This window comes from Felis catus, chromosome B3 (genome assembly GCF_018350175.1).
Source record: "Felis catus isolate Fca126 chromosome B3, F.catus_Fca126_mat1.0, whole genome shotgun sequence".
NCBI classification, from domain to species: Eukaryota; Metazoa; Chordata; class Mammalia; order Carnivora; family Felidae; genus Felis; species Felis catus.
In genome coordinates, this window is record NC_058373.1 from 97,666,916 (window position 1) to 97,692,602 (window position 25,687).

A 25,687-nucleotide genomic window follows, 5' to 3' on the forward strand; every position below is an offset into this window, starting at 1 on the left:
CCCATTTGGGGAGAGGGGGAGGGGGAGGGGGAGGGGGAGGGGGAGGGGGAGGGGGAGGGGGAGGGGGAGGGGGAGGGGGAGGGGGAGGGGGAGGGAGAGGGAGAGGGAGAGGGAGAGGGAGAGGGAGAGGGAGAGGGAGAGGGAGAGGGAGAGGGAGAGATGAAGGCAAATCCCAGTTTACCAGTCAATAAGACCTTGTCCTACACTATTTTAAGAGATGAAACTGTGGCAAATCAGGAAAAAAAAAAAAAAAAAAAGGAAGCTTCCCTAGAGGCCTGGGGCAAGAGCCTCATTAGCACAGGATTAAGTGTCTTTCCAGGACTAAGTGAAAGAATTCTAGTTGCTGGGCTGCTAGCATGCACCAGCTCCCTTTATAGAAGCTGTGAGCATGTGTGGCTCATGCAAGTGGTAACCACATAAGATGCATAATGTATAGACCTTACAAAGCTTTAGAAATGGAGTTAGTCTTTGGCGGCTATTTTGTGACTGAAGGGTACTCCCTTAAGTTAAAGGCCATTTCCTGTGAGTCTGGCTTCTCTGTTGGGATGGAATTTCTGTGTGGCGTTTTAAGAGGCTTCGGCAAAGGCAGAGCCTAAACTCAATTCGCCCTCCCCACCCCTATTCACTCCCCACACCCCCCCTATTCACACCCCTGTCTGCCGAATGTACACAACTAAGAGAAGAAGCTCTTTGAAAGGTGCCTGAGCAAAAAGTGCTCCTTCGGACAGACTTTCTTGTTGGAAGGTCCAAAACTGTAAGGTCCTTATGCAAGAGGCTCTAGCCTACGCACTCTACCCTATATGCTCAAAAGTGAGCTCTGTCTTGTTTTCTATCCAGAAAACCTATAGCTGGAAGCATAACGGGCTTTCCTGTGCCCAGAATTTGTTTCCTAAAATATAGCTAAACTAGGTTAATGCCTTTTTTTTCCCTTATCTTTCTTCTTTTTCTTTCTCTCTTTTTTTTCCCCCCTTGAAATGTAGATTCAGAGCCTCTGGGAAACTTTCTAGCTTCTTATTTTAAAGATACAACAAGAATACAGCTGTTAACTTCGTTTCAGGAAGCATTTCAAGCAGGCAAGCCAGAGAGGTGGGCCTGACCGGCTCTCCCAGGTCAGTCAGAGACAATGAGAGCTGGCACAGAGCCTGTGCAATGCCATGGTGTCTTACTGTACATAATAATGCCAAGTTCATTTGGTGCAGCTGGGGGAGGGCTGGAGGCATTTTCAGAACTATTGTTTCTGAGCCAACAACCTTGTCTCTCCAGCTGTTCCGTAGTCTCTTAAAGGAGACCAGGAAGTAGAAAAAAATGAAGAAGTTGGAGCCAGAAGTCAGTTTCCGCCAACAGGAACAATGGGTACAATTGTGCCCCTCACACAGCGGCAACTGGTCTCAAGGAGGATTAAATGAAATTATGTCCATGCTGTTACCATCAGGAGAGTCTCACCATGGGAACTTCCGGATGTACTTTTTCAGAATCTTAGGGTTCTGGGAAGACCATTCTAGTCAAAGAGAGATTCTATAAGAAAGTCAGAGAGTGGCCAGTTCTTGGGTGACCTCTAGAAGCACGAGAAAATGCAAATATGTGCTTTCTTCAAAATGAAGGCAGGGGAATTGATGCTGTTGGGTTTTTGTGCCCCCCCTCTTTCTTCTGTTTAGAGCCGCTTTCTCTCTTCAACATGGCGTCTGTGTTCCATTTCTCACAACCTGCTACATTTATAGATCAAAAGACCAGTTGCCAAAAACTCAGTGACCCAACTCTCTTACCTCTGCTGATGACTCTCAAATGTCTATCTCCAGCCCTGACCCCATTCCCAGGTACCTGCTGGAAATCACTAGCTAGATGTCCGTCCTACCTTAAGTTCAATTTTTCAAAAGGACATCTTTCTCTCAAAATGGTTCCAACTCCCATTGTTAGCTAGTAAATAAGGGATACATTTTTTTTATCTATTAAAAAAAATTAGGGGGGGGTGCCTGGGTGACTCAGTTGGTTAAGCGTCTGACTTCGGCTTAGGTCATGATCTCGCCATTCTGAGTTCAAGCCTCGCATCCCGCTCTGTGCTGACAGCTCAGAGCCTGGAGCCTGTTTCAGATTCTGTGTCTCCCTCTCTGTCTCTCTAAAAAATAAATAAACATTAATTTTTTTTTAATTTTGGGGTGCATAGGTGGCTCAGTTTGTTAAGTGACCGACTCCTGATTTTAACTCAGATCATGAACTCATGGTTTGTGAGTTCTGGCCCTGCGTCAGGCTCTACACTGACAGTGTGGAAACTGCTTGGGATTCTCTCTCTCCTTCTCTCTACACCTCCCCTACTCACTCTCTCTCTCTCTCTCAATCTCTCTCTCTCAAAAATAAATAAATAAACTTAAAAAAACATTTTTTTTTTTACCCTTTACTCTCTTTCGTTCCCTGTTCCAAACTGCTCCCCACACCTGGTACATGTTCTTTCAAAATGTCTCTTGAAGTCCTCTTATTCTTTCCAGATCTTCGCATGCTATCCCACTGCAAGTCTTCCTTCTGTGACATCTGGATTCCTGTCCCTGCTTCTCATCACCTCTTCACTTCCAATGCTCTCTCTCCCATTTATTTGAACACAATATGATCTTTGTATCAGTCAAGATAGGCTAGGCTACACTGCAGTAACAAATGATTCCAAAATCTCAAGCTTCACACGATAAAGGCTTACGTCTTATTTACATTACAGATCCATCATGGACTTGTTCTGGCACTGCTCCCAGTTGTTGTCATCCTGGGACTTAAGTGAATGGAACTTTTCCTGTTTGGGACTCTGTTGTTTTCAGTGCAAGAGGAAAAGAGAGCACAGTGAATCATGCTATGATGATCAAAGCGTTTGCCTAGAAACGGCATACATCCCGTTTACATTTCATTGGCAAAAGCATCACGCAAATCTGATGTCATCTAGGTAGGGAGGTATAATCCTCTCACAGGAAAAGGACAAATGATCGTGACCACCACTGCAGTCTTCTGTGGTACTCATTCCTGTACCTGAGCTTTCCTCTTCTCTCTAGGACCCAAATCTCATGTGTTGGAACCTCAGCCATCTCACTGTCCTGCTTATTCTCTCTGGCTCAGAGGGATTTCTCTTTTCCATGACGTTTTATAGACTTTATTATCAACAGCCCCCATACTGGATTGGTTTTAGGTGTCTATCTGCCCATGGCCCTTTAGGTGGTTTTGTGATCCCCTACTCCTGGCCACAGCTGAATGGATCTTCAGGGATGGCAAGTGACAGAAGGATAGTCAAAATATAGGCTCACAGAGGCCTAGGGGTTGGGCCAGTCTAATACAGAAAGAACTACCAAACAAGAAGGAATATACCACTCGAGGGGGTAGTTAAGGCTGAAAGGATGCCTCGAGGTAGAGTCAGAGCAGCTGGAAGCTCTGGCTGAGTAAGCTGAGGTTAGGAGAGAGCTGAAGCCACAGGAACAGAGGAGGTGGCCTTAGAGAGAGGAGCAGACACACAGAGCAGGGACACCATGAGAGAGGGCGGGGCCTGCTGAGAGAGAGGTAGAGGGGACTTGCCATGCCTCACCTCTATCTTACTTCCAGTGCCACACACATGGAGTCTTACAATAAGTCCCTATTTTCTTGAGCGGTTTGAGGGGTCTCTGTTTTTAGTATCAGCAAATCCTAAATAAAGTCACCTCGACCTTGGAGAAATACCGATCGTCAACTTGTTTCACATGAGTTCTGTTTGACCTGCCCATTTAGACATCAGGTCCCTAAAGCAAGGCATGCATTTGTGTTCTCCATGAGCCTACCATGCAGCATAGGCTTCCGTACACATTCTGCAAATGGCTTGCCATCCACGTCCACATGCCTTTGCCTCATTGTCATCATCATCATCTTCTTTATGGCCAACTCTAGAAAATCAACCCAAGGCCTTACTGCTGAACAAATCAGAAAGGAAATATGCATTTCCTCCCCCGGGAGACAGTCTCTATGCCCACCGAGCACAAATTTCTGGTACCTTCATAGTCAACACGCTGTGGACATTGGGCACAGAGCCACCCCCCTGGGTAAATGGCTGGGTCTCAGATTCAGCCTCTTGAAAATGGGGTTAACATCTGGTTATGGTGAGAGAAAATAATAAAAGTATAGAACTATTGGCAGAATGAGAAATCAGCAGAATAAGAAATCGGCAGAATAAGAAATTGGCAGAATAAGAAATGCTTAGTAGCAGCAAGTCCTCACCCTGCTTAACAAAATGCCCCATGTGCTCAAATCAGCCTGATATGAGATGCATAAAGTGAGTAGATGGGAGGAGCCAGCTGCTGGCCACTTGGGCCACTGGTCTGCTTCCACAGAGCCTTCAGATAGCCTTTGTCTCTCTTCCCCCATCCCTTCTGCCTTCCAAGCTCCCACGTGGATGGCAAAGTTTGGGGAACAGGGGCAGCCGAGACCACATACAGTTTTTTCATGTGTGTGTTTGTGCATACCCAAGAATTGTTCAACACAGACAGTCTTTAGTTGGGGTCTGAAGAGACTGCACTACTTTTCCCACCCATCTAGACGTTGATTTTCTGCCAAGAAAAGGAAAAAAAAATAGATTATAGAGATAGATGAAAGATAGATAGATTCACCAACAGACCTCTCCAGTTAACAGCAGCCTTTCATTCCTGGGATGTGTCTGTGTTTAACATGATTTCCAGGAGGTGAGCAGAAAAGGCTTTTCCTATGAAGGAGTTGGCCCCACTCACTATGCCCCTGGTTGTCTGCAGGTGGAGAGACCACCTGGGTTTCGCTGTTCAGAAGAATGGCCAAGAGAAACTTCAGCTGTTCTCATTCTTCATATCCCAACGTGAGACAGCAGGGAAATCATTTGAGACCAGTGGCTATCCCCAAACTCCCCTGCTAGTTGGCACTTAAGGGACCTTATATTAGTTTGCTTGGGCTGTCCTAACAAAGGAGCACAGACTGTGTGGCTTAAACAACAGAAGCGTGTTGTGTCACAGTTCTGGAAGCTAGAAGTTCCATAAAGGGCTGTCAGCAGGGTCGGTTCCTTCCAAAGGCTGTGAGGGGTAATCCATCCCATGTCCCTCCTCTCGCTTCTGGTGGTTTGCTGGTGATCTTTGGCACCCGTGGCTTGTAGAAGCGTCACCCTGTCTCTGCCTTGGTGTTCTCCCTGGGTGCTTGTCTGTCTCCAAATTTCCCCTTTTTATAAGGGCACAAAACTTGTTGGATTAGGATTTACCTTAATGACTTCATTTTAACGTGATGACCTCTGTTAAGACTCTATCTCCAAATAAGGCCACATTCTGAGATAGCGGGATTTAAGACGTCAACATATGTGTGTGTGTGTGTGTGTGTGTGCACGCACACGCGCCAGGTTCACAATTTAACTCACACAAGGCCTCATCTCATCTGACCCAACATGTGAGGTGTGCACTCACCCTGCCAGACCTGAGTTTATAAGCAGACACACTGACTTTCTCCCTTGGAGTCTTGACCTCATGGACTTAGTCAGCCAGAGGCTGGGGCAACAGACTGATTAAAGCCCGCACTGCTTGAAAAGCCCAAAGCAGGGAGGTTCCATTAAAGCACCTCCGATCATTTTTGTGATTTTTTCCAAGTTGGTGCATGTTCTCAGCTTTTCCCTCTTATTCTAACTCTTTATACCTCTTTGGGAAGGGTGGGGAGGAGCGCCTGAAGGCTGGAGGCCTCCCTGGACTTCATGTGACTCTCTACAGCAGGACTCTCACCAGGCGGCCACTAAGGGAAGGTAGCAGGAACTCAAGAAGCTTTGGGCTGTGAAGCTGTCATTCACGGAGGGGGAAATTCTGAGGTCAGGCCTAGCTCTGGTGTGGGAGTTAGGAGACAGAGGAGGTGCAGGGGCAAGGGAAGGACCAGGAGACCAAGGAGGGGACAAAAGAGATTTGTCATTATTACAGGCTTTTCTGTAAGCTAGGTAATATGTGAGTTGTGCAGATAAATGTTCTCTTCATTAGGCTGAAAGGAAATTGCGTGTAGTCGTTGGGATTGTGTTTGACTTTGTGTAACAGAAAATCTGAAAATAATAGAGGCTTTATTTATTTGATTGACCTTTATTTCTCCCTTACATAAAAGAAGCCTGGAGGTAGGCGATCCAGGGCTGATATGGTGTATGACAGTCTCATGGTCATCAGGGAACAAAGCTCCACTTAATATACTGTTTGCCAACTTTAGCCGTGTCTCCTCATGGTCCCTGATGGCTGCTCAGCTGCCAGCCATCACCTCCAGATACCAGGTAGCAGAAAAAAGGTCTCAGAGACCCCATACGTTACTTCTGCCTACATCTCATTGGGCAGGTGGCCATGTAATCCTTTCTCTGGGTAGTTATGTACCTAGTAAAACCTGGGGATTTGTTATTAAGAAAAGAAGAAAGAATGTTGAGGGCAAACAATGGTCTCCACCACCACACTATCTATGAAGGAAAGAAGTTCCTATCTAAATTCCCAAGTTCATCCTCAGCAAGAGAATGTTTCTGAAGCATAAATTCTTTTTCCCGGAGGATCTCATGTCCTCCTGGATCTAAACCATCCCTCAGATCTCAGCTTCAGCCTCGGTTCCCCAGAAATCTCCTAGGGTCCCGTAGCCTGCATTAGCCTCCCTGTCTTATGCTCTCACTGCACCTTGGGCTTCTTCTTTAAAGCACTCGGCACCCTTGTCGTCATTATCGGATTATCTCAAGTTACTTGTGTACAGAGTGATTTCCTTGTAAACTGGACAGTAAGCTTCATGAGGGCAGAGACTCTGCCTTGTTCACCATTATCTCCATAGTTGATGGAGGAGAGGAAAAACTTCCCTCTCCCCTTTTAGGTTCTGTGGCTGGACCTAAGAATTAAACTGACATAAAACAGATTAACAAGAGAAGAGCCTACAAATTTTATTTCATAGTTTTACATGTACACAGGAGTTTTCAAAAGGAAAATGAGGACCTCAAAAAGCTGTTAGGCCCCAGTACACTGTGGGGATGTGATAAGATAAAGGGGCTTGGGTCCAGGGGCAGTATATTGTGGGCCGGTGACTGGGAAATGTATGGGGGAAACCAATAAAAGATAAGTGTTATCTTAGCAGGTTTGTTTGTATGGGTTCTTTTTGGCATCTTCTTCCAGTCTCTGGTGAGACAGGGGTGAAAGTCACCTTTCTCAGAGAAATTTTATGACCTGCTTTAGGTTAAAAAAAAAAAAAAAAGAAAGAAAGAAAAAAGAGGGGGATGGGGAGTCAGAGCCCTTCCTGCATCTGCTGTTTCTCAAGTGACTTCAGTTCAAAATAATCACTAAAAGTGGCATATTTTGGGGTGGCACCTTCTGAACCCCTCCAGAGACCTTTGATAAATATTCATTAGCTGACTAACTGTGAGTGATTAGAATACTAGAGAGGCTCCAGATTCAAGGCCATTTCCAATGAGACTTTTCTTTAACTGACTTCCCTGGCTGAGACGGGGCAAACCTGGATTCTCATACACCTGCCAGGATTTGCGCGGCTGGTGTGCCCATGCTGATGTCTGGGAGGGATGTGGGTTGGGGCTTTCAGACCAGCCTCTTGGAGGAGGGCTCCCATGATAAACTCCACTTTACAAAAGCAGCTCCAGCCAGAAGCACACCCAGGAGCAGGAGCAGAGGGGAACGGAAACTGTAGCAGTGTGGGTGAGTTTTAGATCGGAAAACGCAACTGGCCGCCCAATGTTTTGGGAAGAAAAGTAGGTCACCATCCTGCGCTCAGTCCAATGGCATCCCCAGGGCCTAACGGGGAAGAGTTGTGTGAGCATCGATTGTGGGCAAATTTGGTCATGCTCAACTTTATGAAAACTACCTGCCCCACACCCTGTCATTCTCCAGGCTCCTTAAAAATCAAGGAAAGATCAGTCCAGGCTGTTCAGCTTTTAGGTCTTGGTTACAGAATCCTTCCGAGTCCCGCTTTTTTTTTACATTTTTATTCGTTTTTGAGAGAGAGACACAGAGAGGGAGAGAGCACAAGTGGGGGAGGGGCAGTGAGCTAGAGAGAGAAAGAGGGAGACCCAGAATTTGAAGCAAGCTCCAGGCTCCCAGCTGTCAGCAGAGCTCTACGCGGGGCTTGAACTCACAAACCTCACAAACCTTGAGATCGTGACCTGAGCTGAAGTCTCACACTCAACTGACTGAGCCACCCAGGCCCGCCTCCTGTGTCCAGCTTTTTAAGAAAAAGCTTTTAAGCACCTTCCAAACCAAAAAGGCAGAACCCAGAATCCAGAATGGCTTCCAAACCCTCCATTTTTAACTTATCTAATGAAAGAAGGAGCATTCTGTTCTCTAGCATAGGGTCCTGGGGTTTTAAAGGAGAGAGCAAGTTTGAGGGACCTCTGGGGGCTGGGGGAGGCGGGCAGAGAAGTCTTACGTGCATCTCTGTTATGAGGCCAATGAGAAGCTCTGTGGACCGGGCTCCCTCTGACGCCCCAGCCCAGGGAAGGAGAGGAGACCAAGATTGAGAAATGAAGACTCCTCCAATTTGGCAAACAAAACCTCACCCCCTGCATCGTGCCCTTCCACGTTTGGCACTTTGATATTAGTCATAACAATCCGGTCCTACAGTAACCACTTCTCCTTCTGACTGAGAAGCTGAAAGTGATACTCACCCGGGGTGTGATTTGGGGATTTTCTGGGGCAGGACTATTGAGGACATGCTGGAGTTGTCCCCTCCTGGTTTGCAAGAGCCGATTATTAAATATTTGAAAATGTTGTGAGTCTGCTGTTAAACCACCGGTAAGTTGAAATCTGCCGTGGTGGGAGTGTTTACACCGTGGAAACTGGCAAATAGTACAAATTCGGATTTTTGTTTTTCTTTTCTTTTCTTTTCTTTTCTTTTCTTTTCTTTTCTTTTCTTTTTCCAGAGAGCTAGCTGGTTTACCAGCACACACTGCATTGCTCGCATTACTCCTGAGGCAGAAGGAGTTCCGGGTGGGCTGGAGGAAGTGGTGGGAGGAGACCAAGGACTGAGCGGAGTGACGAGTGACGGTGTTCCGGTGTTTCCCCGGACATCTTTGTGACGTCATCCTTCTCCGTTCATCCTGCATTCTCTTGGAGTCAGTGCTTTCTCCGTGGGAACACCGATGGATTCCACTCCCGCTTCTTCAGGGAACTTGAACAAGTTTACTTTCACTCGCGCCTGCGCTCAAGGGCTCCAAGAGCACAGCTTCCAAGAGCACCAGGCCCATATTCTCTCAGAAAGAGGAGAAAAGGAAAAGCTGGAGAAAGGAAAGGAAAGGAAAAGGAAAAAGGAAAAAGGAAAAGGAAAAGCTTGTCGCCTTTAATGGCGACAAGTCAACAGAAAAGTAGATATGGGCATCGTGATAATCAAAGGTTGGCTTCCTTCTCATCCTCTGATAAAATCGGCAAGCCAAGTGTGCCAGTGATGGCCACAGGCGGCATTATGGAAGTGGATCCCTCTGCTTCAGATTCCATTTTCAGAAGTCACAAAAGGTTGAAAACGAAGTATTTTCATGAAAAGGACAATAAATGAGACCAGGATTGGTATAGAGAAAGATTCTTAAATTTTACTGCACTGGCCGGCCTAGGGAAGAGAATGCGTGCAAAAACACAGATTTCCAGGACTTTCTTTGAAAATTTTGGATTCTGGAGGCCTATAGAGGAGACCAAAAGTCAGCCTTTTTAAAATTAATTAATTAATTTTTGTTTGTTTTTAATGTTTATTTATTTTTGAGGGAGAGAGAGAGAGAGAGAGAGAGAGAGACAGCGTGTGAGCAGGGGAAGGGCAGAGAAAGAGGGAGACACAGAATCCACAGCTGAGCTGTCAGCACAGAACCTGATGCTGGGCTCGAACCCACGAACTGCGAGATCATGACCCGAGCCGAAGTCAGACGCTTAACCGACTGAGCCACCCAGGCACCCTGAAAATCAGCCTTTTTAAAAGCTCCACTCCCACCCATCATTCTGCCACTGCTTCAGGACTCCAGTCTGAGAAACTGGTCTAGAGAGGGTCCTCAGGAGGCATTTGTTGATGGTAGACTGGTTCCTGGGTGGGCCCTCCTCAGGGCCCAGGCCCTGCTCTGCCTCAGGTCTTCAAGATTCATCCACTGGCATAGGTGGGCCCGGTACCCAGTTTAGGAGTTTACTCATCCTGATTTCACTGGGGACAGTTACTGTGGTGGAACAGTGAACACTAAGGACAAAGCACTGGATGATTTGGTTTGAATCAATGTGCCAGGCCTCAGCCTCCACTAGCTGCTCTCCAGCCCTGGGAGAGGCATAAAGGGGAGTGTGGGGAAGCTCTGGGAGGTGCCCTTCATCTAGAGGGAGGTCAGCCCTCCAAACTCCTGTCCACCCACACTGGCCACCCCGCCTGCAGCCACCATGCCCCAGGGCCATGCCCAGAGTAGGACAGGCTCCCTCCCCATCCAGCCCCCTCCAGGTATCTAGGGATGACAGTGGATTTTTGTATCTCAGCATGAGTGCAAGGAAGCCCTCCCCCCATGGGCTCAGAGAACCTTCTGGGAACTATTCAAAGCTGCCAGAAGTCGGTTTTTCTTGTTGGAAGCACCTCTTCAGAGTTTACATTTATAAAGCCTGGCAAAATACATTCTGAAGAACCCAAATTAATTTGCAAAGATGAGGTGAAAAGGGGCCATAGCATCCCACAGATGGGCTCCCTCTGGAGAGAAGCTACTTATCCACAGTGGTTCCCCCTCTGCCACCCTGGACATCCCACTCCCCATTCAGACGGCCCAGCCCTGCCAGAGGGCGTCATGCTAAGAGAAAGAAAAGAAAAAAAGAGAAAAAAGAAAAAAGGAAAAATGCCAGTCTTCACCTCTGTCTATTGTACACCATGTTATCCGAGGAGAATTCTACTGCACTCCTTCCTTGACTGTGCTCTTTATATTCTGTAAGCCACTTCCTGTTTCCATTTCTGGGTCATAAGCCAAGCTTACAGTTGGTATGATTCACTCAGCCAGGAGGCCCAGCTATTATCACTCCTCAGAGATCATGGCTGCCTCTCAGGGAGGGATCAGAGGATACAACTTGGAAAGACAAGATATCGGTTCATTCTTAGGAAAACATATGAATTTTCCTAGGCTTTTTGGAATGCTTCATGCCTAGGACCAGAAGGTTGGCATGCCTGAAAAATCTGTGACTTGATTGGTTTGCATTTTTCTGCTGTACTGATGCCCAGCTCCTCAGCTCCTTGGAGAGACTTTTTGCAAAGACCTCACTGGACGCTTTGCTTTGCCAAGGGGTCAGGCCTGCCAGGCAATCTTCAGGCAGCAGCTGGTAGTCCCTGAGGAAGACATGAACAAGAAGCCATTTGAAAGCATTATCTTCTAGAAACTAAATTTCAAAACAAGGAAGAAACCACAGCTCAGATGTAAGTGGTTGTTCAGTAACCTGAGTTCACATGAAGATGGTCAAAATTAGGTTTTGCACAATTCTATCGCCTTTCCCTGATGATTGCTAAGCAGTTTACTCCTCCTGATTTAATCGGGAAGGATTATTTTGGAGGAACACTGAGTGCTAAGGACAAGACACTAGACAGTTTGGTCAAGGTCAATGTGCCAAGTCTGTATGGACTGCTATTCTGTCTTCCCAATTCCGTTCTCTGAACTTTTTTTCTGTGAAAATGTAAGCTGGAACCCACCTGAGATGGCCCCGAAAATGCAGAGTGCGAATCTTTTCCCCATGCCTCTGAGTGAGCCACGCAGTCAGGGATATGTGGGGCCAGGGGAGTGGGGCAGGGCTCCTGTAAGGGTCACCCATGTTGCAGACTTCTGAACATTACCTCTTCCTCTACAGCAGGGAAGAGAAGGAGGAGACAGAAGAACAGGGAGAGAAAGGCCCAGAAACTCAGGCCAGCCTGTGAGATAGAGATGAAGGTTGCTATCCGGAAAGCAGTCAGAAATGCTGTCCTGACTCTCCAGAGAGCTTGGTCCTGAGTGCAGGGAGATATCTCACAAGAGAAAAACAGGTATTTGGAGTCTAGTCGTGTAGAGAAGCATCAATGCCTCATGTAGATCTACAGAAAACAACACGAAAAATGTCTTCCTTTTCATTATTGAGGGTGTAGGGACATAGGAATTTTCATACTCTACTGGTGGGAATATTAAACTGGAGAAATTTCATAGGTTGGCAACTCGGTAATGTATGTTTGAGGCAGAAACAATGCTCTGCACTCACCAAACTCTGTGTTTTCTTCCTGCACACACAGGGAAACTGCATTTCCCGCCTCTGTTGAGTTAGGAGTGGTCATGTGACTGAGTTTCAGACAACTGGAAAGCGGGCAGAAGAAGTGATGTGAGTCAATTTCAAGCCTGGCCCTAAAACCACCTGTGCAATTCTCCATTCTCTCTCTCCCTCTGTCCTCTCTCTCATCCTTTCTCCCTCTCTCTCATTTCCTCCTCCTTTTGCTTATCAGCTGAAATCAGAGGATCCGCTGAAGCACTCCAAGTCGCTGCCAGATGGAAAGTCATCATATGAATAAATTCTGTTTCCAGAGGACTGGGTAGAGCTCCTTCCACCCCTACCAACCAGATGACCTACACTGAACTGTAATAAAAGAGAAATAAATCTTTACCGTGTTAAGCCAATGAGATCTGGGTGTTTGTTACAACCTTTAGCCTATCCTGACTGATGGGATATGAAAAATCCTTAAAAATGTGCATAAGCTTTGATCTAGCAATTACATTCTTCAGAACATATCCAAAAGGAAAATATTAAGAAGAGTTACTACAGTATTGATTATAATAGTAAAAAAAAAAAAAAAAGTTGTCAACATTAACTTCCAATGAGATTCATTAAATACTACAACTCTTCAAAGAAACTTTAGACACGTAATATCATTGAAATGTATCTATTGACATGAAAAGTGTTTAGGATACGGGAGTACATGAGAAAGAACAAGTAACAAAAACATGGAGGGTGTGAACACGTAACCATTTATACAGGCACATATGCATAGAAAAAGTTCTGGAAATATACCACAATAACAGTGATTATTTCTGGTAATAGGATTACAGATGGCTGCCTTTTTTTTTTTTTTTAATTGTCTCTTTTCTGCAGTTGTATGCTCTTTCTACAATGAGCATATATTTCTCAAGTTGAAAAAATTTTTAAATTTTTTTTAATGTTTATTCTTGAGACAGAGACAGAGCATGAACAGGGGAGGGGCAGAGGGATAGAGGGAGACACAGAATTCCAAACAGGCTCCAGGCTCTGAGCCGTCAGCACAGAGCCTGACACGGGGCTCAAACTCACGGACCGTGATATCATGACCTGAGCCGAAGTCCGACGCCCAACCGACTGAGCCACCCAGGCACCCCGAGTTGAAAAAAATTTTAAAGTAGCCTACTGGAAATGGGTAGCTCTCCTTCCAACTTGAAGGCTGGCCTTGCTCTTGCTGAGTGTAAGTGTACTGTGTGCAAGGGGAATCCAGGTCCCTTGGATGCTCTACGGGTCAGGGACTAAAGCCCCACCATTCATAAGGGTAAACATCTATTTCATCTCCATCAGTGGGAGCAGCTCTCAAGCCCTTCACATGGCACTAGGCTCAGTCCACCGGAAAGACCGCCCTGGCTCTAAGCAAGGAAACGCCTTTTCATCACAAGGTTTTCCAAGATTTCCTCAGAGAGGACCCTTTTTAGATCCTAGTTTAGAGGATTTGGGAAAATTGAGGCCTCGGATCTCCTTCCCCCCTGAGAGGAGCTGGGTGATGTAGTCGGTGCCCATGCTGTGGGGAGCAGGGCAGGAAATTACACTCTAACTATAGGTCTTTATTCAGAAACCCAGAAGCCTCACCACAAAATAAATTCAAGAGCCCTGAAGCCTTGGTGCCTTGACCTACAAGATCAAAGAGTCTCACGCAATCTCTCCAAGTGAACTTCGAACAAAAGGCAATGTGGCAGGTTTTTGTTTTGACCTTCCAACCACATGATCACGCCAGAATTAAGCTGTAACTCCAGCTTTTTTTCTTCCGCCAAATTATTCCCTGCCCTTTTCGGCAGACCCTCACACAGAGAGAATAAGCCACTGAGGTTTCCTGTTGAGGAAGGTTCTTTGTGTTCTGTGAGGGGACCATATATTAACACAACCCATGCATAAGTTTTATGTATAGTAAGACCAAGCTATTTTAGTTGAACTTAATGGCCTTTTGGCAAACCACATGTCCCCAAAATGAAGACATGTGAGGAAACGAAGACTTATTTTTGACATGAGATCCCGATGTACTGCATCGGGAGAGGGGCTTCCCCTGGAGCAAATGAAGAGCAAAGCCTAAGGACCAAGAAAACCTTAGTAATTCTTTTCCATTCGCCTCCATGACTCAAATCCTACCTGCCCTTCAAGGCCCAGCTGAAGAAAGGGCCCATGTAGGGCCTCCGTGGGCAAGTCAGCCCACACCAATGCCTTTCCCGTCTCAAATCCCTTTCTGGTGAAAAGGCTGGCTTGAGCATTGTAGCCTGGATGCTGTGGGCTCTAGGTGGACACCTTCTGTTCCAGTACCATCAGGTTCACATCAGTGCACAGTTTTAGGGTTTCTTGGGGTTCCCACCCACTCAGGGCCTCAACCCCTTGACGATTCCTCTTTTCCCCAGGTGCTGGGAACCCAACAGACAGTAGCAGCTAAGCACATAGGCATTGGAGCTAGAGTGCTGTGTGATCTTGAGCAAGGCACCAGCTTTTCTCTGAATTTTAGTTTCCTCTGTGACTGGTTCTTCGTTTGCATCCAAACTATTGAAATGCTTTGATGGCTGTGAGAGTTAAATGAGAGAATTTGTGTCATACGCTTCACACTCAAAAAAACTTCTGTTTTTAAAAGTGGCCCCCAAGTTCTTGGACACACCTCCCAACCAATGGTGCTCTGGGTCACCCCTCCTAGAATCTGGTCTCTGAAACTGCCTGACCAATAGAATATAGGTAAGAGACGCCACACCAGTTTCTGGCCCCAAGCCCTCAGAAACTGGCAGCCTCCCCACCCTGCCTCCCTCTTGGAACCCAGACACCATACTCTGAGGAGCCTGGCCACACAGAGAGGCGTGTTCTGGCAGAAAGCCCCAGCTAAGGCATAAGCCAACAGCCAGCATAAAAGCAAAGTAGCTTTTGAGATGACTCCAGCTGCAGCCACCTTCTGACTGTAACCATGGAAATCGGAGATCAGAAGCCCTGGGCGAGAACTGCCTTGCTGATGATTCCAGTCAACTCCCAGAACCAGGAGCCATGACGGTCAATTGATTGTTGTTTAAGTCACTAAGGTTTCCAGTGACCTGATACTCAGCCATAGATACCAGCAGCCTTTACTTGTTGCTTGAAGGAAGTCTTGCACTGGTGCATGTGACCCTGGCCCTCCCAGTTTTGTAGAGTCGGTAGCGCCCTTCCCTGCCAACATGCTTACAGGAATCTGAATCCATCTGTGGACCGATGCGGGTTTTCTCTCCAGAGGAAATTTCTTAGCTCCCATGAAAATCGGTCCATCCAAAGAACTGTTTGGGAGGAAGGGCGCTGCCCAATTCTGCGACAGAACAGCCCCTTAAAACCATGTGCTACCTTGTTCTGTTCACGACATTTTCCATGGATGTTAGATCTCATTTTTTCAAAAAGAATGTAAGTTTCCTTAAGGATAGGGACCCTGTCTAAATTTTATTTTTTGAGCAAGTTGCGATATTTGAGAAGCCCGTTATCACAGCTAATTGGAACCAGTTGAGTCTGTGAAAAGCATTAAGTCCATGATGATACTCAAAAGGGACAAATTGTCAAAAGTGTGCTAGAGAAAAGCCACACTGCCAACAAGAGTTTATTGGTGCCCAAACTCTCAATGAAAGAGAAAAACATGGGGAGAAATCATTCTTTTGTTATTTCAGGGTGAAGATGGTTCGTGTAAATAAAAAGTCCAGGGGTTGGAGGGTTTCAACTGTTTCAGATTGTTTCAGTGTGGACTCCTTATTGGGTCATTCAAGTAGTTACTGTGGTCGGCTCAAGATTTAAGAATGATTTTACCTGCTGAGTTGATAGTTGAAAAAATCTTTTTTATTTTTTTTTTATTTTTTTAACATTTATTTATTATTGAGAGACAGGGAGAGACAGAGCCTGAGCAGGGGATGGGCCAAGAGACGGGGAGACACAGAATCCGAAGCAGGCTCCAGGCTCTGAGCTGTCAGCACAGAGCCCAACGCAGGGCTCGAACTCACAAACCGCAAGACCATGACCCGAGCCGAAGTCGGACGCTTACCCGACGAAGCCACCCAGGCGCCCCAATAGTTGCAAAAATCTTAACACTTGGGTCTAGGGCTGGATTGCATGAATATTCAGGCATGAAGGATATTCAGTGGTGGGGTTGGGGGTCTTGGGGACAATGGTGCTGTTGGGGAGTGTCATGCACTCTACCCAATGGCTCATCCACAAGCCACTATCTGGAAGCATGTGTACATCTCCTGCTCTGAGGAACCATCTCCATACCTTTCCCTATCAACTGCCAACCAAGTGGCTTAACATGCTCTGTGTCCATTGGCTTCTATCAGTCAATCACATGCCTTTCCCATTAGGACAACACTGCACCGTACCCACCTCCAGGCTGGGTGGTGGCATCTTCTCTGTGCCCCAGGCTTTCGGTGCTTATTTTTATCTCAGTCATTACTCTGCTGTGCTGTGTCTCTACCCCTCTTCCAATAGACTATAAGCTACTTGTGGGTCTCGGACGGTCATTTGTTTTCCTCTTCCTGTTCCCTGGAAGCAGCAGGACCCTCCTTCAATCAAGTTTTAAATGAACAAGCGAATGAATGAATGAAGTTTCCATCATTTCCTTAAAGTTTCAACTGGCACAGACTACCTGCTTTTCCCCAGATATGCCCTAATGCTTCTTTGTCTCTGAGAGAACTGTGTTTTCCATGTTCCAGGAAGCTTTCCCCGTACACACAGGAGTGTAGCAGCAAGATCAGCTGCAAAATTTGTCAGACCCAGGGAAAGAGGAAGATGCCTGGTCAAAGTCTCTGTCTTCAAAACTCACTAATAATTTTGGGGCACCTGGGTGACTCAGCTGATTGAGCATCCAACTTCTACTCAGGTCATGATCTCGTGGTTCATGAGGTCGAGCCCCATATTGGGCTCGCTGCTATTAGCACGGAGCCTTCTTCGGATTAAGGGTCTTGCTCTCTCAATAATAAATATCTTTTTAAAAAATCCCTATAGGGGCGCCTGGGTGGCGCAGTCGGTTAAGCGTCCGACTTCAGCCAGGTCACGATCTCGCGGTCCGTGAGTTCGAGCCCCGCGTCAGGCTCTGGGCTGATGGCTTGGAGCCTGGAGCCTGTTTCCGATTCTGTGTCTCCCTCTCTCTGCCCCTCCCCCGTTCATGCTCTGTCTCTCTCTGTCCCCCCCCAAAATAAATAAATAAATAAATAAATAAATAAATAAATAAATAAATAAATAAATAAATAAATCTCTATAAAAATTATTAAGAATTATAATAAACCAAACACAATGTCCATAGCATTAAACCAAACACAGTGTCCTTCTAAGTACAGGGCCTCCTGTGGCCACAGTACCAGCCCATGGAGCAGCTGCCTATTGCCTCACTCCTGCATGCCATGCCCTTCTTGGTAATCGTGCTTTTAATGTGGGAAACGATCTTTCCCTTTCCATGTGGCTTGGATGTGACTGATGCCACCACTGCTACCCCAGGGGTGATCCTGGTCTGGCCAATGCGAGCATCACAGCACCCTGGCCACCGTCGGTTCACAGATGTGCATGTGACTCAAGTACAACCAATGAGAACCAGACCTCAATTTTGCTGCAGGAAAAGAGGTCCCTTCTGCTGGTGCTACTAAGTTGGCAAGAAGTAAGCCTAGAGCCCCTGGGAGTCACCACTTGGGGACATTCTGCCTGAGATAAAGCTGATCCTGAACATCAGAGCTGTGAGGGTGTAGCAGGTAGGGGAGAGATTCTTTTCAGCGTCATTTCAGTAGCTGATTGAGCCCGCCCTCCGGACTTGTCTTTCTCTAAAATTTGTAGAAACTGATACATTTCCTTGGCTTCAGCTACCTGTTACCTGGCCTTGCGTTTCAGTCCCTTGTAATCAAAACAGATCTAATGGGTTGGAGCTTAATAAATACCTTTCAGTTTGAATAGACTAGCTTGAAGGAATCCATTGTTTTCCTCTATCACTTGTCCTTTGCTTGGTTCCATTTGACTTGAGAATCAGGACGAGGAATAGGATAGCCCAGAGACACTGTAACTGTTATTAAAATGAGAATTTAATAGTACGTTAAGGACTTATCTCTTACTCGTGCTTATTGTTTTGTGTTTAGAGGGAGACAGGGCTGAAGAACATGGGTTTGAAGGCTTTTTTTTTTTTTTTGGCTTTGGAGACTTGAAAGCAAAGTTTTTATGTTACACATAAAAGGTTTTACTTTTATAATATGAGAGAATGTAGTTTATTGCTAAAAGGACTTGAAAAAATGTGACTCAAGCCAGTTTACCTTTCCACAGCCCTGCTAGGGCACCAGTCCCATGTAGTTAATGCTGACTGACAGACCAACCCTTCACCTAAAGCCAAACTTTGTGGAGACACCAGTCCAGGCGAGCCCCACTCTCCCTCACCCCAGGACCCAGCCTGCCTCCTCCTCCCCTCTCTGCTCAGGAGGGCTGTGCCAGGCCAATTGGCCCACCGGGTATTTACCAGCTTGGGCCTAACCATGCCCCCACCGGCATCCTTTCACGTTTCTTTTGGAATCCTGAGCAAAGGTCTCAGGTTGCTGACCCTACTGCCACCAGGAAACATGATCTATCCTCTGGATACGTTCGCAGGAAAACTAAACTCTTTTACCTCCAAGGCTGGCCAAAATCTGAAGGCCAGTCACCTCCCCTCATGATCTCATCCAGGCCATCCTTTACTTCTGCCCAGAGTGCTTCATCTGTGCTCAGCAGGACTCTCAGAGAGCCCAGCATTGCTCTCAGATGCTCCCCAGACTTGCCTCCCCCACTGCAGACAAGTCCTTCCTTTGGGTTGACCTCCCTCCTCTGTTCCACTGTAAACTGTCTCTCTGTGCTGTAGTCTCCTCACTGAATCCTTTTTACCTTGGTCCATCATCACCCTGGAAAAGTTTGATTATTTATGGGTGTCTCAGCCAATATTCTGCCTCAGGTTTGTACCCTTCCTCAATTTCAGGGAGCTTTGTCCTCTGTCCACTTCAGCCACATCCATCTCGTCTGTGTTCTCCAAACTCAGAACTGAAATGTTAAACTCCAACAACCCTAAACTTGTTAAAACAAATAAACAAACAAACAAATGCCCTCCAATATCCCACTTTCTAAATTCCATTCCTTGGTTACCAGCATTCACAATGTCAAATATTGGTGTCTTTGCTTTATTGGGACTTCTGGCCAGTGGTCAACTCCATTATCCCCCAATTCCCACGTTCAACAAGTATCTACTGAATCCACAGGTTCTGCCAGGCAAAGCCTGAGAAACTTCATTCTCATGGGAGCATGTATCAGTTACCTATGCTGCCTAACAAACCTCCAACACCTACTGACTTCAAAAAATAAGATTATGTCTCACAATTCTCTGGCCAGGAATCGGGTCAGGGTTTGGTTAGACAGCTCTTCTGCTGCTGTGGGTGTCAGCTGGGCTCACTCACTCATCTACATTTAGGCATCACAACCTGTCTGTCACTTCAGTGCTCCTCCATGAGGAAGCTTGAGCTTCCTCAAGGCATGGTGGTCTCACCACGGGTGTAGTTGAACCCATTACATGGCAGCTGGCTTCCAAGAGTGAAAATGGAAGCAGACAAACCTCTGAAAAAAGTTAGGTCCAGAACTGAGACTGCATCCTTTCTGCCACATTCTGTCAGTCAAGACAAGAAATAAGAAGTCCAAAGCCCAGTCCAGATTCAATGGACAGAGAATCAGACCTCACATCTTGATGGGTGGGGCAGCAGGTGCATATGAGAGAAGGAATTGGCGGCTGCCAGTTTTTGAGACTATGGACTATAGAGGAGGAAGCCAATAAACATAGAGGCGAATAAACAGGAAAACACTAGATAGTAATAAGAGCTGCTCAGAGAATTGAAACACGGTGATTTGTCAGAGAACCACTGAGTAGCTCCTGTAGATGGAGGGGACTATCAGGGAAAGTCTCTCTGGGAAAGTGGTATTTAAATTATGGCATGAAAGGAAAAAATTTGCCAGCTGTGTGAGGACCCAGGCAGGAGGAAGAACTAGCATAAAAGAAGAGCCACGTGTTAGGAGTGTAGACAAGGACAGAGAGTGCAAGTGGAAACGAGGTCAGCTAAGTGGGAACAGCCAGATCAAGTGCCCCTGAGTGAGGAGGCTGGCTTGTTTTCCAAGAGTAGTCAACGGAAAGCCACTGAAGGGCCTTAGTAGCGAAGGGACATAAAGCAAGTTATATCATTGCAAGGTCACTCCTGCTGCCCTGTGGGGAACAGGCTGTGAAGTACAAACATGGAAGGAGCAAAACTATTCAGGGGCTCCTGTGGGAGCCGAGGGCCCCGGGAGATGGTGGCTTGTTTGGCGGCTTGGTATGGGGAAAAGAACGATGTCACGCTGTGATACTTTGCATGTGATTCCTAGTCACAGAAGACAGAGAATAAGCTAAGTTAGAGTAAGACAAGATGGAGTCACGGTGGCCAGTGTGAACTCCTGTATTGTGTGTCAACGACCAGTGTAGGACTTGGAGTGTGTCCCTATAGATAAGCTGTGTGATGGATAGATAAGTAAAACTTGTTTGGAAGTATCTGTGGAAAGACTTGGGTGAGACCAAGACTGCACCGATATGGCAAAGATCAATGGATGTAATTGTTAGACCCACCTAAGCCGACCCTAAAGCAGTAGCTCCAGGGCGATCAACCACCTGCACCGTACACGTTGGGAGGCTGCTCCCGACAGAGGCTCTGCCTGCACAGAAGATGACCTGACCGTGGCTCAGGCCAACCCTTGTCACGGGAAGTAAGACCAGATCAGGTCCTCCCCAGATCTTCGAGTGGCTCATGAATCCTTCCTCTAACCTTCTTGTGTGACAAAGTTGTGCAATAAACAGTGTGATTCCCGAAGGTGCTATCGGCGCTCCGTGGTTAATTTGAAACATGTCTCAATCCCAGATTCTTACCTGACCTTGCCTTTCGCCTTGATTCAGGAGATATGCTTGGGTGTTGGGCCAAACAAGAGTGGTTGTGCTGAGGATTGTGCCTCTTCTGTCTAGGTTCCAGTCCCCTGCGAGCAGCCTCTGGTCTGCACCGCACACCCAGCTATCACAGTCAATGCCCCTCCTTCAAAGGATCCTTAGAGTGTTCAAGAGTGTTTCAAATTCCTATCTTTGCATACAATGCGGCTCTTCTGGATGGGCTCTGCTCCCGTCCCTACTCGGGCTCATTTCCTGTCCCTGTCTGGTGTATATTGATTTGATAGGATTTCAAATCCACTTGTTTATGACAAAAATGAAGTTGTTTCCACGAGTAAAGTTGTTTTGATTAAGAGTGAAGTCAGCTGTGACAGGATGTCATCCACTCATCTGTTGTTGATAACTCAGTAGCTCTGGCTACGGAGGGACCCTTCCCGCGGGGGGGCTGATCAATAAAAACATAATGAAGCAGCTACTGTGGCAAGGGGGCATTTGATTATAAATACTGAGAGTTTGCGAGCACGGAGAGTGTTCAATCTGGGCACTGAGACTCGTCGCGGATTTAAACAGCTCTCTGAAGACCTTGGGGACAATTAGCTCCTGCCAGTAAAACTAGTTCTCTTACTGACAGTGGGTAAAAACCTGTGCAGCAACCCAGAAAGAGGATATCCTCTTTGAACCGTACCCTCGTTCCCTAGCAACGTGCTCTAGCAACAGGGAGGGGACTCTTACTTCTGCACCTGCAGCTGGAGTCCCTCCGGGTTGGCTAAAGCGCCTGGCCTGAGCAGCAACCTGATAAAAGCACAGACCTCCGCTAAATTTGAACTCCATTCCCTCCATCTACCCTTGCTTGGCACAATAGTGTGATTCATCTGCCACCGGTTTGGAGTATGTTGTTTCTTTCAAAAAAATTATACACGAGGCGCCTGAGTGGCTCAGTCGGTTAAGCACCCGACTTCGGCTCAGGGCATGATCTCAAGGTTCGTGAGTTCGAGCCCCGCCTCGGGCTATGGGCTGACAGCTCAGAGCCTGGAGCCCGCTTCAGATTCTGTGTCTCCCTCTGTCTGCCCCTCCGCTGCTCGCATTCTGTCTCTCGCATTGTCTCAAAAATAAACATTAAAAAAAAATTCTTTTTAATTAGATACACACACACACATACATATATACAGGAGTTAATTTATTTTGAGAGAGAGAGAGAGAGAGAGAGAGAGCGAGCGAGCAGGGGAGGAGCAAAGAGAGAAGGTCAGAGAGAATCCCACACGCTCCACAGGCTCTGTGCTGCCCAATGCAGGGCTCGAACTCGCCAACGGTAAGCTCACGACCCAGCCAAAACCAAGAGCCAGAGGCTTAACCGACTGTGCCACCCAGGTGCCCCCTAGAGTGTTATTTCTTTATTGGCTTGTTAAAAGACATTATCCTGTACACTACTGGCTTGTGAAGTTCCCACAGTGAACCTGTGTTAAAGAAATTACCGAAGACAAACAGCTCTGAGCATTAATTTGGCTCCTGAAACAAAACACTCTTCCACACGTGCCCTTCGCTACCGGCATATCGAATTATTCAGTGTTCTCTGACCATGTCCTTGTTCATGAACCCGTGCCTGGCACGTGATGTTTCTTCTTCCGAGAAGGTTCTTCCTCCACCTCCAATCATCATCCACAAACTTCTATTCCTCCTTCTAAATCCAACAGGTGTCACCTCTCCCACAAAGCCTTTCCTGAAACCCCAGTTTTATTTAGATGCACTCAACAGACAGCACCACAGATGTCTTTCTTTTTTCAACCGACTGTGAGTTTCTTCAAGACTAGAACCTAGCACAGTGCTTTGTAAGGGAAGAGGGAGAGGAATAGAAGATGCTATCGTGTTTGGTATGATTTGCCCTTGGAGTCTGAAAATGTGCATTACAAGGTCAAATCGCCACCGAACAGGCATTTGCTAGAGCCCTTTCTCAAGTTCCTCTCTTCTCCCAGACTGATTCTGGGCAGCGAAATCCATTTCTTAAAAGGCCAGAAAACCTCCAAGGGATAGAACTTATGTTCCTCTCTGCTCAAGATTCTCCAGGAAGGGTCTATGCACCCACAAAGTTATCAACATCATTGTTAATAAGAGTATTAGAGAAGTAGTACTCAAAATGCCTCTCCTGCCAGAGTCTTTGGGAAAATCTGAAAAGCCTCCTACTTGCCAACATGAAGTTCATTGCGAGGTGTAATGGTAAATACGCTATAAGCTGCCAAGTTTCAAATCTATACCCAGGTCCTTGCACTGAACTTCAGACTCTTAAATCTAGTTGCCCAGTGGACTTCTCTACCCAATGTTCCCTAAACTTGGCAGGTCTCAAACTGAACTCATCATTTCTCTTGCTGGGAGTCTACCAGCAACTCACCAGTGAGTCACTGATGAATATTTCTCAAGTTCACCTCCCTCTTCATTCCTATTGCCAGGATCCTGACCCGAGTTCTCAGCTTATCTGGCCTGGACAACTGCATCAACCCCTTCACCAGGCGCCCAGCTTCTAGCTTGGCCTTCCCCCAGTTCCCAGGGGATCTATCTGAAATGCAAATCTGATCTTGGCACTCCCTGTCCGAAACCCTCTAATTGCCCAACGCAGGTTGCCAAACCGGTTTGCATCTGAATCACCTTGAGAGCTTCTTAGCCTTGCAGATTCCCCAGCCCAGCCCTAGAATCGGGTAGGTGGGGCCTGAAGGATTTTGGTAGAGCTGAGACAGTCCCACCTGAGAAACACTGTGAGCCATGGGCTGAATCCGATCTCCTCATTCACTTAGCAGGCCCCTCTTGTCCCTTGCTCTTTTAGGAGAGGTCCTATGCACCTCTCCACCGTCATCCACCTCACCCCACACACCCTGCTCTCCATGGGACTTCTCACCTTTGACCTGTGCTTTGGCTTGCCTACAACCATATCCTCTCTGAAAATCCCTTTCAATGGGGGCAACTCTTAATCAGCCTTTGTAACTCAAACCATCAGCATCACCTGGGAGTTTGTTCGAAATGCAGGACAGACCCCCACCCCAGCCCTAGAGAATCAGATCCCAGCTGATTCCTATACATGTTAGAGAATGAGAAGCACAACTTTATAACTCAGTTCAAAAAGCGCGTCTTGTGGAAAACCTTCCCAGAATGACACGTACCCATCAAGTATTCTTCCAAACTGACACTGGGCATCACAACTGCTGCACTTGTAACGTTTCACAAGTTAGGGCTCCTGTAACCCAGTCCCAGGCTGCAGTAGAAATGCCTCTTTGTGTATCTGCCTCCCCCATATTCAGACAGTGAGCATCCAATTAGTTTATGAACACCCAAAGTATTCTTCCCAGGGTAGGAAGGGCAATGGCCTGGGAGCCAGAGGCCTGTTCTCACAAGTGGCTCTGCCATTGACTGGTAATGTCACCCTGGGCAGGCCACTGTGCCTCTTTGAATCTCTGGTTCTTGGTCTATAAAGAAAGAATAATAAACCTGTCTTGTTTACCTCATTTCTTCCATAAGGTACTTCTACTGAGCCAGGACTATGCCTAGATGTGATGCTCCCCTGCACGATAACACATGCGCGTGTGCACACACACACACACACACACACATACACACACACACACACACTCCTACTCATAGCCACTTGCTGTCTGTGCTGTTTGTCAGCCCAAATAAAACAGAGCAAAACCCCAGTCTTTCCAGGCCACCATAATGGTGCTCATGAATGTCCTGACAGATGCTCTCAAGAGCACCAATGCCACCCAAAAGAAAGGCAAATATCAGGTTCTTATTAGGTCGTGTTCTGTGGTCACGGTCCGGTTCCTAACTGTGATATGAAGCATGGTTACATTGGTGAATTTGAAATCATTGTTGCTCACAGCTAGGAAAATATTTGTGAGCCTCACAGGAAGGTTAAACAAGTGTGGAGCCCCAGATCTGATGTGCAACTCAAAGATCTAGAAAAATGGCAGGACAACCCACTCCCGTCCCTTCAGTTGGCTTTATTGTACTGATGATCTCAGTTGGCATTATGGATGAAAACACACAGGAGAGAAAATCCTGAGATTCTTTTTCTAGGGATGTAATACATACAATAAAATGTCTCAAAGGGCAAGAGAGAGAGAGACAGAGAGAGCACACACAAAGCTCTGGGTCAGCTGTCTGCCAGCTGCTGCTGAGTCCTAGCCAGAGTTCTGGATGAGGAGGAACTCAATCCCTTGGCATCCACATGAGTGTCTAGACTGGAGATTGTCCTGGGGAAGGCTGGGTAGCTGGTACATGTGTAATTCTCACTGAGAAGCAACCTGGAGCCATCAGTGTGCACAGAAGGTCACTGGCCATCCAGGGAGCCCCAGCCAGCCGAACCCCAGGCTTGCTTCAGCAGAAGAGAAAGGGACTATAGCCCCTTCAGCCAGGGTACTCGCATAGGACATCTACGATGCCTTTATTTTATCTTTTACCTGCTGAGTGGAGGATAAGTGGATGCTATAAACTGATACAGGGCCAGAGAACAGGTTTTACATTGGGAATGGTTATAACTCTTGGGCAGAAATGAGATTTGAAACTGGTCTATTTCTGTCCTCCTCCCCCTGCCCCC

The 25,687-nt window shown here is 46.8% G+C and overlaps 3 long non-coding RNA genes across 3 annotated transcripts; 1 reads left to right on the forward strand and 2 right to left on the reverse strand.

Annotated features, from left to right (window-relative positions):
• Positions 1-2,399: 2,399 nt before the first annotated feature.
• Positions 2,400-8,749, reverse strand: LOC109500829. The gene is made up of 3 exons (XR_006599576.1): positions 8,612-8,749; positions 6,630-6,843; positions 2,400-6,351 (listed from the first exon to the last, which is right to left on the reverse strand). It is a non-coding gene; the product is annotated as an uncharacterized LOC109500829 (long non-coding RNA).
• Positions 8,750-10,787: 2,038 nt separating this feature from the next.
• LOC111560876 lies at positions 10,788-22,122 on the reverse strand. The gene is made up of 2 exons (XR_002743078.2): positions 21,094-22,122; positions 10,788-11,268 (listed from the first exon to the last, which is right to left on the reverse strand). It is a non-coding gene; the product is annotated as an uncharacterized LOC111560876 (long non-coding RNA).
• LOC109500828 lies at positions 11,221-12,571 on the forward strand. Its single transcript, XR_006599575.1, has 4 exons — positions 11,221-11,355; positions 11,781-11,952; positions 12,193-12,278; positions 12,400-12,571. It is a non-coding gene; the product is annotated as an uncharacterized LOC109500828 (long non-coding RNA).
• Positions 22,123-25,687: the final 3,565 nt, after the last annotated feature.